Source organism: Tachypleus tridentatus, chromosome 13 (assembly GCF_004210375.1).
Source record: "Tachypleus tridentatus isolate NWPU-2018 chromosome 13, ASM421037v1, whole genome shotgun sequence".
In the NCBI taxonomy this organism is placed as follows: Eukaryota; Metazoa; Arthropoda; class Merostomata; order Xiphosura; family Limulidae; genus Tachypleus; species Tachypleus tridentatus.
Window position 1 is genome coordinate 245,089,476 of NC_134837.1, and position 15,420 is coordinate 245,104,895.

Below are 15,420 nucleotides of genomic sequence, written 5' to 3' on the forward strand. Positions count from 1 at the left end.
CACACCATCGTACAAAGTTTCGTACTTGATCGCAAGCAGGGCAAACTACACACCATTGGTGAAGCACTTGTAAAACCAGCTGCGTTGAAGATGGCAAATATCATGCTGGGAAAAGCTGCTGAAAATAACGTATCCCAAATTACTCTTTCAAATGACGCCATCAGCAGCAGAATAGATGACATGAGCGATGACATCTTGGCTCAAGTAATTGCAGATCTGATTTCAAGCCCACCAAAATTCAGCCTTCAACTCAACGAGACCACCGACGTTTCTAATCTAAACCAGCTTGTTATATTCATGCGTTATATGAAGAACGATGAGATAAAAGAAGATTTTTTTTTATTTTGTAAGCCTCTTACAACAACAACTAAGGCAGCCGACGTGAAGAAACTTGTGGATGACTTCATCAGGGACAACGATCTTTCGTGGGATATGGTTTTTGCAGTTTGTTCGGACGGAGCTCCAGTCATGCTGGGATGAAACTCTGGTTTTGGTGCGCTGGTGAAAGACGATGCACCACACATCATTATAACGCACTGTATTCTGCCCAGGTATGCGTTGGAAACAAAAACCTTGCCTGGCAGAAGTATTAAAATTGTAGTGGAATATGTGAACTTTGTGCGAAATAGTGCCCTGAAGTACCACATCTTCAAAGAACTGCGTACTGAAATGGGCTCTGAATTCAAGGTACTTCTGTACCATTCTAACGTTCGGTGGTTATCCGGGGAAAGGTGCTGAATCGTGTATTTGCCATGCGTGTGGAATTAGCCCTGTTTTTGCGAGAGCACTGACACTGTCATGCAGATTGCTTCAAAAAATCTGAGTTTATTCTCATTTTGGCGTACATGGCCGATATCTTCAATGCTCTCAATCATCTCAATCAACAGAGGCAGAGCGGTGGAGTCAACATCATCGAAGCGGAAGAAAACCTGAAGGCTTTTCAAAAAAGCTACCGTTATGGAAACGACGAACAGAGAATGATAACTTCGCAAACTTTCCCCTGCTGGACGACTGTGTAAGTAAGATCGAAGATGTGTCTGAAATCGGAGACATTTCTGTACCCGGGGAACTGAAGCAAGCAATTGCCATGCACTTAGATGAGTTCGCAAAGTCTCTCGACGGATACTTTCCCACCAGAATGGGTGAGACAGCCGTTCACGTTTAGTGTTGCGACAGCAGATGTCAATGATGAATACCTTGACGAAATCATTGAACTTCAGCAGAGCCAGGTTCATCAGCAACTTTTCAGAACCACAACGCTCTCAACGTTTTGGTGTCACCGAATGGTAGAGTACCCTTTAATTGCTAAGAAAGTCCTTGAGATACTCATACCGTTTGTGACAACGTATCTTTGCGAACAATCCTTTTCGAGGATGGTAGACATAAAAACGAAGAAAAGGAACAGACTTTGTTGCGAAAATGATATGAGAGTGGCACTTGCCTAGGAAAAAAAAAATCATATTTTGTTTTTTCCAATTACGAAGGGTTCAGTGAATGCAAGTACGATACTTCCGGGGTTCAGTACCTCCAACAAGGTTAAGAACCACTGGCCTAAAGTAAATGGAAAAGACGTATATTCCTCTTTGAACTTTGCTTTTGAGACCTGGGTAATGAAATTTTCAAATTTACTTATTCTCCAGAACATTCCAGGTAGATAGATTCAGTGTTGAGTGGCTGATAGAGAATTTTCTCGAACTTTATAGAATGTTGTAGAACTTACCAGAATTCTCAAAAACCTTTTAGAATTTTCTAGGACTTTCCATAGTAACATATTTACAGGGGCTCACCACTCACCACTTCAGTTTAGTTCTAGCTGCTTAAGTGAACACATAGATCTATCTGATTTTATCAGAATGGCATTAAGAAGCTACAAGTATTCTCTGGTATGTATGTGTCCAATTTATCAAGACAAAAGCAAAAAAGTACTCTGTGACAGCATCTGCTAAAATGTGTGAAGCCTACAAGCCTGTCGGGGATCAAGACAAACGCTGAACACCTCATTTTACCTGCGATCACTGGAAAAAAACTCTAGAAGGTAAGACGAATAATCTTTGCTTGTTTTAATAGTAATATTTTATATTATACAAATTTCAGACATTTTAAAATTTAAATATGTTTTATTTTTTATTTCCAATAGTATAGAAAAATATCACAAGTATTTTGCATGAACCTCTTACACATTAGTTGCGGATGAAATAAATTTATTCTTCATAATAACAATTTTATTTTACTCTCTTGCAAGATGTTACAGAGGGGAAAAGAGAGCCATGAAGTTCGCTATTCCAAGAATTTGGCGTGAACTTACTGACCACTCAAGTAATTGCTGGTAGACCCTTCCAAATGTTGGGCTGGCAAAAATGCATCTACTATCATGTATCCGGACCTTCCATCATCCATCTCCCCAGTGCCACACTGCCCTGAGCTCCCTGTGCTTACTCCGTCAGAGAGAAAGCAGCCATCCTTAGAAGAGAGCAGCAAATCAAAAGAGGAGGTAGATCCAGAAGATCCAGATTGCAATTCCAGAGGTGTAGCTGGTGGGAGAAACCCATACTACCCCAACCAAAGAGACCTCAATGACTTGATCAGAGATCTTCGTGTAAGAAAGTCAAATGCCGAGCTTTTGACATCTAGGCTCAAGGATTTGTTAGATGAAAGTGTGCAAGTCGCAAGTCAGAGGAAACGTCACCGACATTTTTCAAGCTTCTGTACTTGTTAAGATGGACTCAGCTTCTGCCACAATGTATCTGGTCTATGCAAGATAATTGAAATTGCCTGTAACCCAAAGAGTGGCGCCTCTTTATTGATAGCTCATCCAGAAGCTTCAAAGCTGTGCTGCTCCATAACGGGAATAAGTATCCGTATCTTCCCCTGACTCATTCAGTGCACCTCAAAGAGGAATACAACAGTATCTTGATTCATATGTTGTTTTATTCAGATATTATGTAAATGACAATTTGCCCGTTCTTACATAGAAAATAGGTTAATTTCTAAATTTCATTATCCAGGTCACAAACGCAAAGTTTCAAAGGAATAATGGCTATTTTCTATACTTTTACAACATAAGCAATTAAGAAATAACACATTCTATCCAGGAACAAAATTTGTTTTACATAGTGTTGTTGTTAATGAAAAAAGAATATGAACAATATCATGGAATATTTTAATTGTATTAACAGTAGGTTAGATATTGAAAAGCTACTGTGAAAAACATATGCCCTTTCTTTGCATATTCTTTGTTACACGAGATTTGAACATTTACCCACGTGATTCACGAACAAAAGTAATCTATATACATATACATTATGTCTACTACTTTGTTCACGCTGATTTTTGACATAAAACGGTTATAGCTTATGAAAAAAGATAGATTAGATATCATTAAAGCAATATAAATAAGATAGAGACCAACTGGCTCTCTACATACACGAATGAAATTTTCAAGATAAAGTATCAAATCAGAGAAAAAATAATTCTTACTTCCATCTGGTGTTTAACTTTTTCTAAGCCTTACGTAACAATTTTTCTCGGTTCGCTTGGCTTGAACGGTTTAGTTATTCCATGTCTCCATTTGTAGGTAAAATCAATATCCAGTATTCGGGACGAGTGAAGATTTTGCTTTTAAACATATGAAATTGTGTAAAATTTACAAGCCTCGTCAATTTTTCATTTTTCAGTTTCTTACTTAGAAACGTTTCATGTATCGCAGTCAGCTAAAAGCTAACTCAGTCTCTTGCCAGACCAAACATTTTAGGCATGTATATGACACATTTTTTTCAAAGAAATGGCCCTATTTTCCTGTCGTATTTTCCATATATTTACAGTTGTTGTTCTTATATATATTTCTTGTATTCCGCAGAAACACTTAAACTATAGTTAATTTTCGTTGTACTTGTAAAACGTAGTGTACCACTAAGTTAGTACTTGATTTGTTTATGCTAGGCTTGTTATGAGCATAATTCAATCTCATTGACTTCTCTTTAAAAAGGACTTACTAACGTTAACTGTAAAGATTACAATCAAATTATAAATATTCCTTTTTGAAAAGGACTGCAAATCAGAGAAATTCCGTTAGATCTCTTATAATGGTGAAATATATAATTCCAGAGAATTAAGTGTACAAATAATTATTTGATCCTTTATTAATAGCAATTAAACTTCGCTCAGACCCCAAACAACATACTTAGCCATAGCTCTCAGAACTAAAATTTGATCACTTGTGAAAATTAGTTTGTCTTACTTGTTACCATTGTTTTCACAAAACATTTGGTATAAGTAATTAAGAAGTATTTTCATTTGCTCATTTGATTTAGTGATTTTCACATCTGAGATGCAAAGGAAATTACATTTACATGACAATAGAATATTTAAAATAGTTTATCGAAAGGGTTTATCGAACCATTATCGTATAGTGTAAGAGGAATCTTACAAACCCTCAATAACATGCGTACCTACAAGGCGTTATTCATTATTTGAAATTAGTAACAAAACACATAAAGCACACAGAAAATACGACTTGAAAATAAAACAAGAAACAACACAAGATAATATACAGAGATTAAAAGCATCCGACTATATATATAGAAGATAGAAGCTAAAAATATTCATGTTAGCAGGTTAAAGGATAGATTAGGATCATAATAACGTCCTACAATCAAGTGAGGTAGCATAACCAAAGTGGACTTCAGTAACACTGTTTTTAACCTTACCTTTACAGCTTAAGTTAATTACATAGGAAGCATTTACAGCGAATAATGCTAAAGCAAGCTAGCTTGCACTTTATGTTGGTTTCTGGAAGCCAAGCCTTGTTTTTTAAAGAGATGTTCTTGTTGTCTAGCGACTACATTCTATACGGTCCATTGACGAATTCCAGTCCCTCTATGTGTATGTGAATTATCATATGGCAGAAATTCAAGCAAATGGTTACGTGGGGCTGCGCATGGCGTTATCAAATACATGATACCATTGTATGAGGTGATTTCTTTGTTCACGGTATATATTTATGATAATTTGTTGGATTCATTACATATGTCCAGTGCATTACTGTAGCGACCTCAAAATTTTTACAGACCATGGTTTCTCAGCCTGACACGTTTTAATACAGGATCATTGTATTACATATAATGACATCACACACCGTCAAGCTGCCAGAAAGTTATGTATTAATTCAAAGCACTGTCTATAAAATTATGAATAGAGACACTGAAATGGAAGACGTACCACAAAAGATAGGCCAGCTACGTACACGGAAGACCACAGTTAGAAATGAACACCAGCTTTTTTTCCATTATAAAGACATGAGCGCATAAAATAACCTACTAGTTCAGTGACGGGAAATCATAAATGTGTGCGTATCATTATCTCTGTTAAAAAGCTGGTTATCGTGCAAGATGCCCCTCAAGAAAGCTCATATCAAAACAAATTTATCGTCAGGTACACCAAAGTTGGCAACCTGTGGGCACTGCCAATATGCGATTTTCAGTAACGAAGCTAGGTTTCAATATTTCCCCTTAATGATCAAGTTAAAGTGAGAAATCAAGCTCGAAAGGTCTTCAATGATTATTGCTTTCACCCAAAACGTTGAAGCTGAAGGAGGTGTTGTGACAGTTTAGGGTCAGTTTCTCTGATTCAGTACCATTGGGTATTAAAAAAAACAATCTCGTTTCCATTGATAAAAAGAGTCTTTAAGATCTTTCTTTTCCAAAATGACAACATTAGAAAATATATCACCAGAAATTAAATTTTTTTTACCAAAAGCAGGAGGTGACCAGCAACATCATCAAATATAGAACCAGTAGAGAACCTCTGGGTAGAAGATATTTATTTCATCAGCAGGATGATTTGCCAGTCTAACAACACGTATTATCTTTGCCAGGCTGTCCTTGCTGCATGATGAGATATTTCATCTTACACCTTGGCGACCCTAGTGGAGAACGTGACATGTCTACGAGTCGTTAATAACACATATAGAGGCAACGTCAAATATTGACCAAGTGACAGTTGTGCTCCAACGTTTCTCTAATGTTTTGTGTTTTTATTCAATAATTTATAAAATTTTAATTTCATGTGTATTAACTGAATACAAATGAATATGATGTTTGTTTGTTTAAAGTTTCTCACAAAGGTACACGAGGATTATCTGTGTTAGTCGTTCCTAATTTGACAGTGTAACAATAGGGGGAAGCAGCTAGTTAACATCACTTACCGCCAAATTTTGAGCTACTCTTTTACCAACTTGGTAATGACCCACTTTTGTTAACCTGAAGATGAGTTTAAAAGGTCAAAACGTTGTTTTTACTTTATTTTAATTAAAGTTTTACTACCCATACCAGCCGTCTTGATAATACACTTTTACCAACCTATATATCCATAGTTTCAAGTTGTGTAAAAAAGAAGATAATAAATTACAGAAATATTCTATGTGGTGGAGTTAACTGTGTCATGAAAAGAGTGAATCTGAATTGAGATCTGATAAATGCGTATGAAAAGTTTAATCTTGCGTCAAATGCGTCGCAGTAGTATCCTCGTGGTTGTTGTTAATGGGCTACCTACGTTTTAACGTCATGAGCATTCAAAGCATATCAGGGAGGGGTGGAGTAATAGTATTTTCATCATCGCTAAAAAAACAAAGTTTATTTTGTTTTTTAATTTCACGCTAAACTTCTCGTGGGTTATCTCTGATACCGATATAGCGGTGATAGATTAGAGGGAAAGCAGCTAGATGAAACTACCTAGTTCAATTCTTGGGCTATCTTTTATCGACGAGTAGTGGGATTGACCGTTATATTATAATATCACACAACTGAAAAAGTGAGCGTGTTTAGAAAATAACGTTTGAATTCGCGACCTGCATGTTGGAAGTCTAACCTCCCAACTAGCAGGATATTCCAGGCCAATGTGGTCGTCCTTTCAGCCGTGGGAACGCTATAGTGTTACCATAAATCCCACTATTTGTTGGTAAAAGAATAGCCCAAGAGTTGGCGGTGAGTGATAATGATTAGCTGTCTTCTCTCTAGTCTTGCACTGCTAAATTAGGGATGGCTAGCGCAGATAGCTCTCGTTTGGCATTGGCGAAATTCAATAACTAAACGAATCTTACTAATGTACTGTTTTAAATATTTTTTGTAACTTACTCGAGGTGTAATAAAATAATTTTAAAATTTTGTACTTCCATGCAATAAAAGATTGTGATTATTAGATTATTTATTGATTTGAGAAAGGAGTATAAAGGTCAAGAGTTTAAAGGTAGAAGAGAAGGCTGTAAGATGTGAGAGAGAGAACGAATGACCGGGAGATGTGAAGGAAAAACATACTATGCTCCCAGTAAGAATTAGAGCCAAAAACTATTTCTAAATCCGTATGTTACTGATTATAGTAATAAACGACAGTTTGCTTTGTGTGCATTGATATGAGTGAAATCTTGATGAGGAATATGCACAAACTAAATAAAACTGATTCACACAAGAAGGGTTTCGTTTGTTTGGAATTTCGCACAAAGCTACTCGAGGGCTATCTGTGCTAGCCGTCCCTAATTTAGCAGTGTAAGACTAGAGAGAAGACAGCTAGTCATCACACCCACCGCCAACTCTTGGGCTACTCTTTTACCAACAAATAGTGGGATTGACCGTCACATTATAACGCCCTCACGGCTGGGAGGGCGAGCATGTTTGGCGCGACGCGGGCGCGAACCCGCGACCCTCGGATTACGAGTCGCGCGCCTTACGCGCTTGGCCATGCCGGGCCACCACAAGAAGGGAAAGCCAAGTTCGAAAACGGATTGACCATAACAATTAGTTCCGTTTTTAACAGTTTCAGGAAAAGCACGCGATGGAAACGAATCTCTTTTCATTCGAGATCACTTTATTTAATGTTGTTTTTATTTTATTCTTCATTTTTATTAAATGCCTTAGGCAAGTAATAATATTGGGTGTATATATATATATTGTATAAAATTGAACACAACGATTAACCTAAGCATTTGTTTTATCTTTAATTAACCTAAAATTACTATGTTACTTTAACGTGAACTTGTATTTTTGCCAATCAAAAACCAGACTTGGGTTCCACAGAATAGAAGTTGCGTTTTTTCTTAGCATGAGAACTCACAGTGAATGAAGATTGAAAATTCCTCCCTATTTTAATTTCAAATTGGATAAGAGCTACACCTCTCATGCAGATGTCTCTAAATTAAAAATAGAATACAAAAGGTGTATCAGTCTCACAAGTGTTTAAATAAATAATTTTGTTTTTTTTAAGAAAATTAACCAAATATTTTTGTATACCATTTTATGTATATCTATCTTTTTATTTTTTCAGATTTTGCCATTTCAATAATTGTCCCATAAACTGTATTTGTTACCGACATGTGTAGTATATAAACACAGACAACAGATTGATTAATGGGCTTATACGAAGTGCAAATATGGTCGTATATATATAGTCTCACTACATAGTTTTTGACAGCAGGATTTTTGGTGGCTGGTTTTGTGTAACACTGAAAACCGTAGAACATAATAAAAACTATAATATTCTTAATATAACAACCAAATACAAGCTATATCATCAAAATGAATGCATCGTAAATGATATCGAAACAAAGTTATTCAACTGAAACAGTTGTTTTATTTTGCATCGTAAATGATATCGAAACAAAGTTATTCAACTGAAACAGTTGTTTTATTTAAAAATAAGAATGTAATGTTAAAATAAGTTCAATTATTTTTCTTTAAATAACATTTTTTATAAGGTAGAAAGCAAAAGATTAAACTTTGTCTTTTCTCCCTTGTCTTTAGAAATCATAAATTAAAGAATTTCATGGTTATATTAGGGAGGCAGTAGCACTGCCTTGTGTTTAGAAATCATAAATTATAGATTTTCATGGTTATATTAGGGAGGCAGTAGCACTGCCTATGTATAGATGGCTGGAGTTGTCCATCAAAATAGTATTTTAAATATCTCCTCAATATGTCATCAGAGCTTTATAATATTATACAGTGTTTCGTCTTATAACAATATCTGTGTAATGACTGAGTCAAATCTTTTGGGAATGTCTGTAGATATCATAGTAAAAAATCTTACTTTCTTTTTCTTCTTTCTTCTGTTTCTTCTATATCAAAAGCCAAAACAATGATGTCAAACAATTTCGCTGAAGTGACGTAGTTTCAAATAAAGTATCCACTTTTATATGTAACTAGCAGTATTTATATTTAATTTAATATTTTGTGCGAAATTCTAAAAACCAAACCTGTTAGTAAATATGTTGTAGATGTTGTAGGTACATATCGCATATCACTTATTGGGTGAACAAATATAATTTATTCCAATAATAAAAATATACTGTCTGTTCTATAGATCTGAAGTGAAAACGAGCTACATTATATCTTTTGTGTTGTTTTTTCTTATGAAAATGTAATGTAGATGATATTGCTTTTAAAAGTTTCAGAAAACAGCAACAGACGCGCTATAATAGGTGTCTTACATAACACTCTGCATCCAAGATATTGCAATTGTCTTCTTTCGTTAACTGGGCTCTTATGTTGCGCTACTAATTCGATGAAAACTATAAGCAGCTAAAGGAAATTCATGCTTTTACGTCTGTGAACAAGCAAAAGTAATAATAAATTAGTGATTTTACTTTGAAGTAGGATCTTTATAAAATGACACTCAATAGAATGTAAACAAAAAAGACTGATATTTATGTGTTTGTCTTTTATTACCTTCTTTGCTACTTTGATTACTAAGGATATGTTATCAGCACAAATGGCATTAGTTCATCAGACAGTGTCAACTACAAGCCGTTTTAGCGTTGGTAGAGATTAGCTGATCTTTGTAATATTTTTTGTTAATGTTTCATATTACTTTAGGCAGTATTTCATTGATATGCGTTATATTCCCTGAGTACAAATAGACATTCCTAATCTGATGAAGAGTATTGCTGGACCAATAACAGTTATAAATTAACCCTCTCTCTATTAACTCGGTGGCTTACTCTGTCCTCGTGATCCTGATGTGATCACTAGATTTTCCATACAATAACTGTTAACATGATGAAATTAACCGTAAGAAAAAAATATTTTATAAGTTTGTAAAATAGAAATGTTTATACGATACTAATGCAACTTAATTTTAAAAATATAATTACCAAGTGATTCGAAATGTCAGACTACTGTTTAACGTTTGACTTAAATTAATTGTCACTAGCTTTAAAAATTCTCTTTTTTTCGTTTACTATTAAGTGATCCAGGATAATTTAACTGTTTTCTTTGCATATTTCGTATCTTAAAAATAAATGTCAAATATATGTAACTAGTTCCAAACTAAATAATTTTAAACATTTTACATCTTTAAATAAAATTAGAGCAGAAAGTATACCTTGGAAATACCAGTATGCATCGCAGACAGAAAGGTACATGTGGGAGTCTAGTCCTTGTTGATTCCATCTTCATTCGCAAGCTTCATATGTGATATGAAACTTTTTAGAAAAATGTATGGTATGAAAGTGTACAGCAACTTATTATTAATACTTCTATTTGTTATATTCAGCTGGATATGGCAAAGCAGTTCCTTCTCATCAAATAAAAGAAATTCGAAGAATGATGAAAATAAAGGTCAGAAACGGTTTATTAAAAATAGATTACGTGCGACAATAAGTAATGCAACTTTTTAAGTGAACACTCTACTAGACTCGATAACAGCCATATGCTTCTGTCAACAGTTTAATTAAAACTAATATTTCAAGATAACATGGTTCTAGTAATAAAATATACGTAAGAAATTACATTTATTCACAAAATTTCAGTCATGTATATTACAAAGCCTCCATTCTGATTAAGATCTTATTAAGTAAAGCGCTCATTGTGGTATAAAAAAATCTAAAATAATTATGTACAGTAAATAAAGCGCATGCGATTTCTACCTAAAGTAACTTTGGTAAAGCTTAAAAACGAAAATAGGCATAGTATAAATAAAGCAACATAAGTAACATTTATTTATCGTAAATAGTTTCAAATTTCTGATTAAAACTTATTTATATTTTCAAGTTTATATATGTAAGGCCAATGCTAGGAAGAAAATATTTTACAATGTTTAAAATTGTATAATATCTAATTAATTGTGAAATTATGCATTTTTAATTAATTAAACGTCAATATTTAGTTCCATGAAATGATACGACGTGTAAAAACATTTTTAGAAGGTTGTCAAAATCTATTTATCAACGAAATCTGTTTATATTTATGAGTATATCAAAACTATGAGTTTGAATATAAATATTAACAAAATATATAATAACTGGTCTAATTACTCATAGCATTTAGATCATTATTGTCTGTTTTCAGAAGAATAATTCTGAAATAAAACACGTTTTCATAAATCTATATTGTATAAAAGATGAAAATATGTAAGACATCAGGTAAATATATCTTTCCTATAAGAATGTCTAGTATATTTGTAAATCTTATGTTTCAAAATAATTAAGTTTTTACAAAAAACAAAAATTATAAGACTTGTTTTAATGATATTATATTGTGAGCATTAAAATTACGAAGCTAAATTAAATGTTGTTAAATAATCAGTCATACAAAATAATATTAATATGAAGAGTCATAAAATCAAACATGTGAACTCGATAAGCATTGCTTTAATTCAAACTAAATTATTTCAATATTTCGAGTGTTTCTAGCAACAATCATGATGTTATTTAATAATAACATCAAAATTATGCTTAACAGGACGAGAGGATTTTTACAATAGTTTTCAATAGGAAAAATGTAGTTTGGATTTAATTAGAAGCAGTTGGAAAAAGATATAAATGGAAGTTGTGGATGTGGGAAGTTAGGAGCTACTAACATCTGTTACTGAAATTATTAAGTTCAAGGTATATTTCACATAAGAAGCTTGTGAACAGAGGTTAAATCACATAGAAATTGTATCCTCACGCAACAAGGTTTACATGCCCTTTTACCAGAGTGTACTTTACCATTCTCACAGGATAGGTTGTGCCACATACACAAACACACACATATACATTGATACGGTTTTACAATAAAACAACAAAAACTCTTCTAAGGCTTGTACATGCTCATCCTCGTATGTTAAATGAGCTACATTATATTCTTAGCTAAATAATTATTATTATTTCTATTTAAATGAACTCTCATTCATGTTAATTATATCATTTAAACGCTTATAAGCTTTATTCCAACCTAAGCAACAGGGGAAAATAGAATGAATTAACTGTTATTATAGTTATTACTTGTTATAGGAGCCTTGTTATTGATAATTTAGTAACCTAAATATCACAACTTCTGGAAATTAGAAGAATAAAAATAAGAGAGGTCGTTACAACATAGCAATTGTTCAAACAGTTTCATCAGGTAAATATTAAGGTTTGTTTTATTTTTGGCAAGTTTAAATCTGAGGGTTGGGATATCTATACTATCCTTGCTACTAAGACCAAATCCAGAACTTTAGTGTTATAAGCCCATAAATATACCATTGACCCAAAGAAGTCGAAATATTATCATAAGTGAAAATAACATACATGGTTTATGCCGAACTGTTTCTTTGGGTAATGGGATCTAACACCTCAGAATATCTTTTAGGAACTTGCAGATGCTACACCACAAAGAACTGAAGCAGTACCAGCAGACAAAAGTGTATCTACACGTTATGATTTTTTCCTACTGGATTTTTCTACTTTATCAAAACAATTAAATTTTTTATTATTTCAATCCCCTAGGTCAATACCTAATATCACATCGTGCACTACTCAATAATTATACAGCAAAAGATTGCAAATAAAAAAATGGATTATCCTCATCAACTAAACAAAAAATAATTGGCAATATGAATATCTAATGGAGCTTCGTAAATGGACTACACCTGGTGATAAAGAACAAGACTCATGAAACTCGCTTAGACCAACAGGGTAAGAAACACGTGTTACTGTGCGTCGACTGTGTACTATTGGATAACCAACCGTTTGATTTAGACACAGCGTAATACAGGTTTTCACAAATACAATTTTCTTGGTTATTCTGATTTTTTGAGAGAATATTTGTATGATTATACATTCATAAAAATTATGATGAGTAAACAAGTTTTCATTAAAAGATTAAACTTACGTGCAATTCATTGAAAAATATAGTATTTAACCATGTTCTTAACAAAGTGAATATCATCCTTGATGAGAGACGAGAATAACATAAGGTTTTATGTTAAAAAATTTAAAAAACAAAAAAGATATTTTAAAGTTTAATTTTGGTGTTTTTTTTGTAATATATTAACTATTTGACTATGTTATTATCAACCATAGCAATGATAAATGCTCGGTATCAGGTGGTTGGGAGTGTTCGACTTGTAATCTAAAAGTCACGGCTTAGAATTCCTGTCGCACCAAAGATGCTCGCCCTTAAAGCCGTTGGGGCGTTAAATATAACGGTGGTAAAAATAGTATCCCGAGAGTTGGCCGTCGGTGGTGATGTCTCACTGCCTTCCTTCTAGTCTGATATTGCTAAATTAAGGGACGGCTATAGCAGATAGCCCTCGTGTAACTTTGTACAAAATTGAAAAACAAACAAACAAAATAAAAAGAAATTTGTACTTTAATATTACCCGTGCAAAGAAAACGTGCAGTGTGGTTCAAAATAATTAATCTAAGGTCTCGATGATGGATGATGGAAGGTCCGGTTACATGATAGCAGATGCATTCTTGCCAGCCCAACATTTGGAAGGGTCCACCAGCAAGAAGTAACAGTGGCTTGAGTGGTCAGTGGTCAGTTCCAAATTCTTGGTATACTGAAATTCGTGGCTCTCTTTTTCTCCTGTGTATCATCCTGCAAAAGAGTAAAATAAATTGTGTTATTATGAAGAATAAATTTATTTCATCCACAACTAATATGTAAGAGGTTCATCCAAAATATTTTATATGTGTTATTTTGTCTATACTATTGGAAATTACAAAAATAAATTAAAAGATATTTAAATTTTTAAAGGTCTAAAATTTGCATAATAAAAATTTTACTATTCAAGTAAGCAAAAAAAAAAATTGCCCGTCTTAGTTTCTATAGCTTTTTTGCAGTTCTCGCAGGTAAAGTGAGGTGCCCAGGTGTCTTGATCCACGACAGTCATACCAAAATATGCTTTGTAGGCTTTACACATTTTAGCAGATGCTGTCACAGAGTACTTTTTCGCTCTTTCCTTGATACATTGACCATATACTTAGCAGAATATGTCTGGAGAATGCTTGCAGCTTCTTGATGCCATCTCTGATAAAACCAGATAGATCTACGTGTTCATATAAGCAGCTAGAACTAAACTGAAGTGGTGAGCGGTGAGCCCCTGTATATATATTACTATGGAAAGTCCTAGAAAATTCTAAAAGGTTCTTGAGAATTCTCGTAAGTTTTACAACATTCTAAAAAGTTCTCGAAAATTCTTGTAAGTTCGAGAAAATTCTCTATCAGCTACTCAGCACTGAATCTACCTGGAATGTTCTGGAGAATAAGTGAACTTGAAAATTTCATTACCCAGGTCACTAAAGCAAAGTTTGAAGAGAAAAATAGGTCTTTTCCATTTACTTTAGGCATAAGTAATTAGGAAATAACACTTTCTGCTCAGAAGCAATGAAATGTAAAAATTTTGTTACATAGTGTAATTAATGAAACTTTTCAAGATATACTGCCGAGCAATATACGCCTTTCTGTTCTTAGGGGTTCTGTCGTTAACTTAACCTTTCATAATATTAAAAAAAACTAAAACATGATTTTTAATATTATTATTTTTACAATTGTTCAATAATACAGTATTTTTGAAGCTTCAAGTTATGAATAAATAACGAATTTTGCGTGTATAATATATTTAAAAAACTAACACAGATTATATATTTCTTACAAATACAGATAGAACCACCATAGGTTTCTAAAGCGACAACAAAGGCGATAGACCAAGGGATTCAATTAATCACTGCTGAGAAGAAAAGACTTTTGACAAGTGGCTTGTGATAAAAGTACAGAGATTTCGTTCTCTTGTGCGTCACAATCGGTTTTGGTTTCTTTTCCAATGCATTGGATTTGATGCGACAATTCGTTTGTTTGTTTTTTATCACGTATTGGGAAATATTGCAAGATTGAGCTTTTTTCGTTTCTGTCGCTTCTTAATATAAGCGAAAAGGAAATTTCTAAATCATTGTAAACAAGTGAAAGGGCGCAAAAAGTAATTTCATTTGCTATATATTCTGATTAGGATCATCAGTGTGTCTTTTTCTTCCGTATATTTTTCTTTTCTGTAAAGTAAGCGAACAGTATTAGTTCAGCCATTTTAGATAAACAGTCTTATTAATAATATTAAGTATGTTGTGATAAGTAGTAGCAACTTTTGTAAGCTTATATGTATATATAGCCATTTGGACAACATAACTAAATA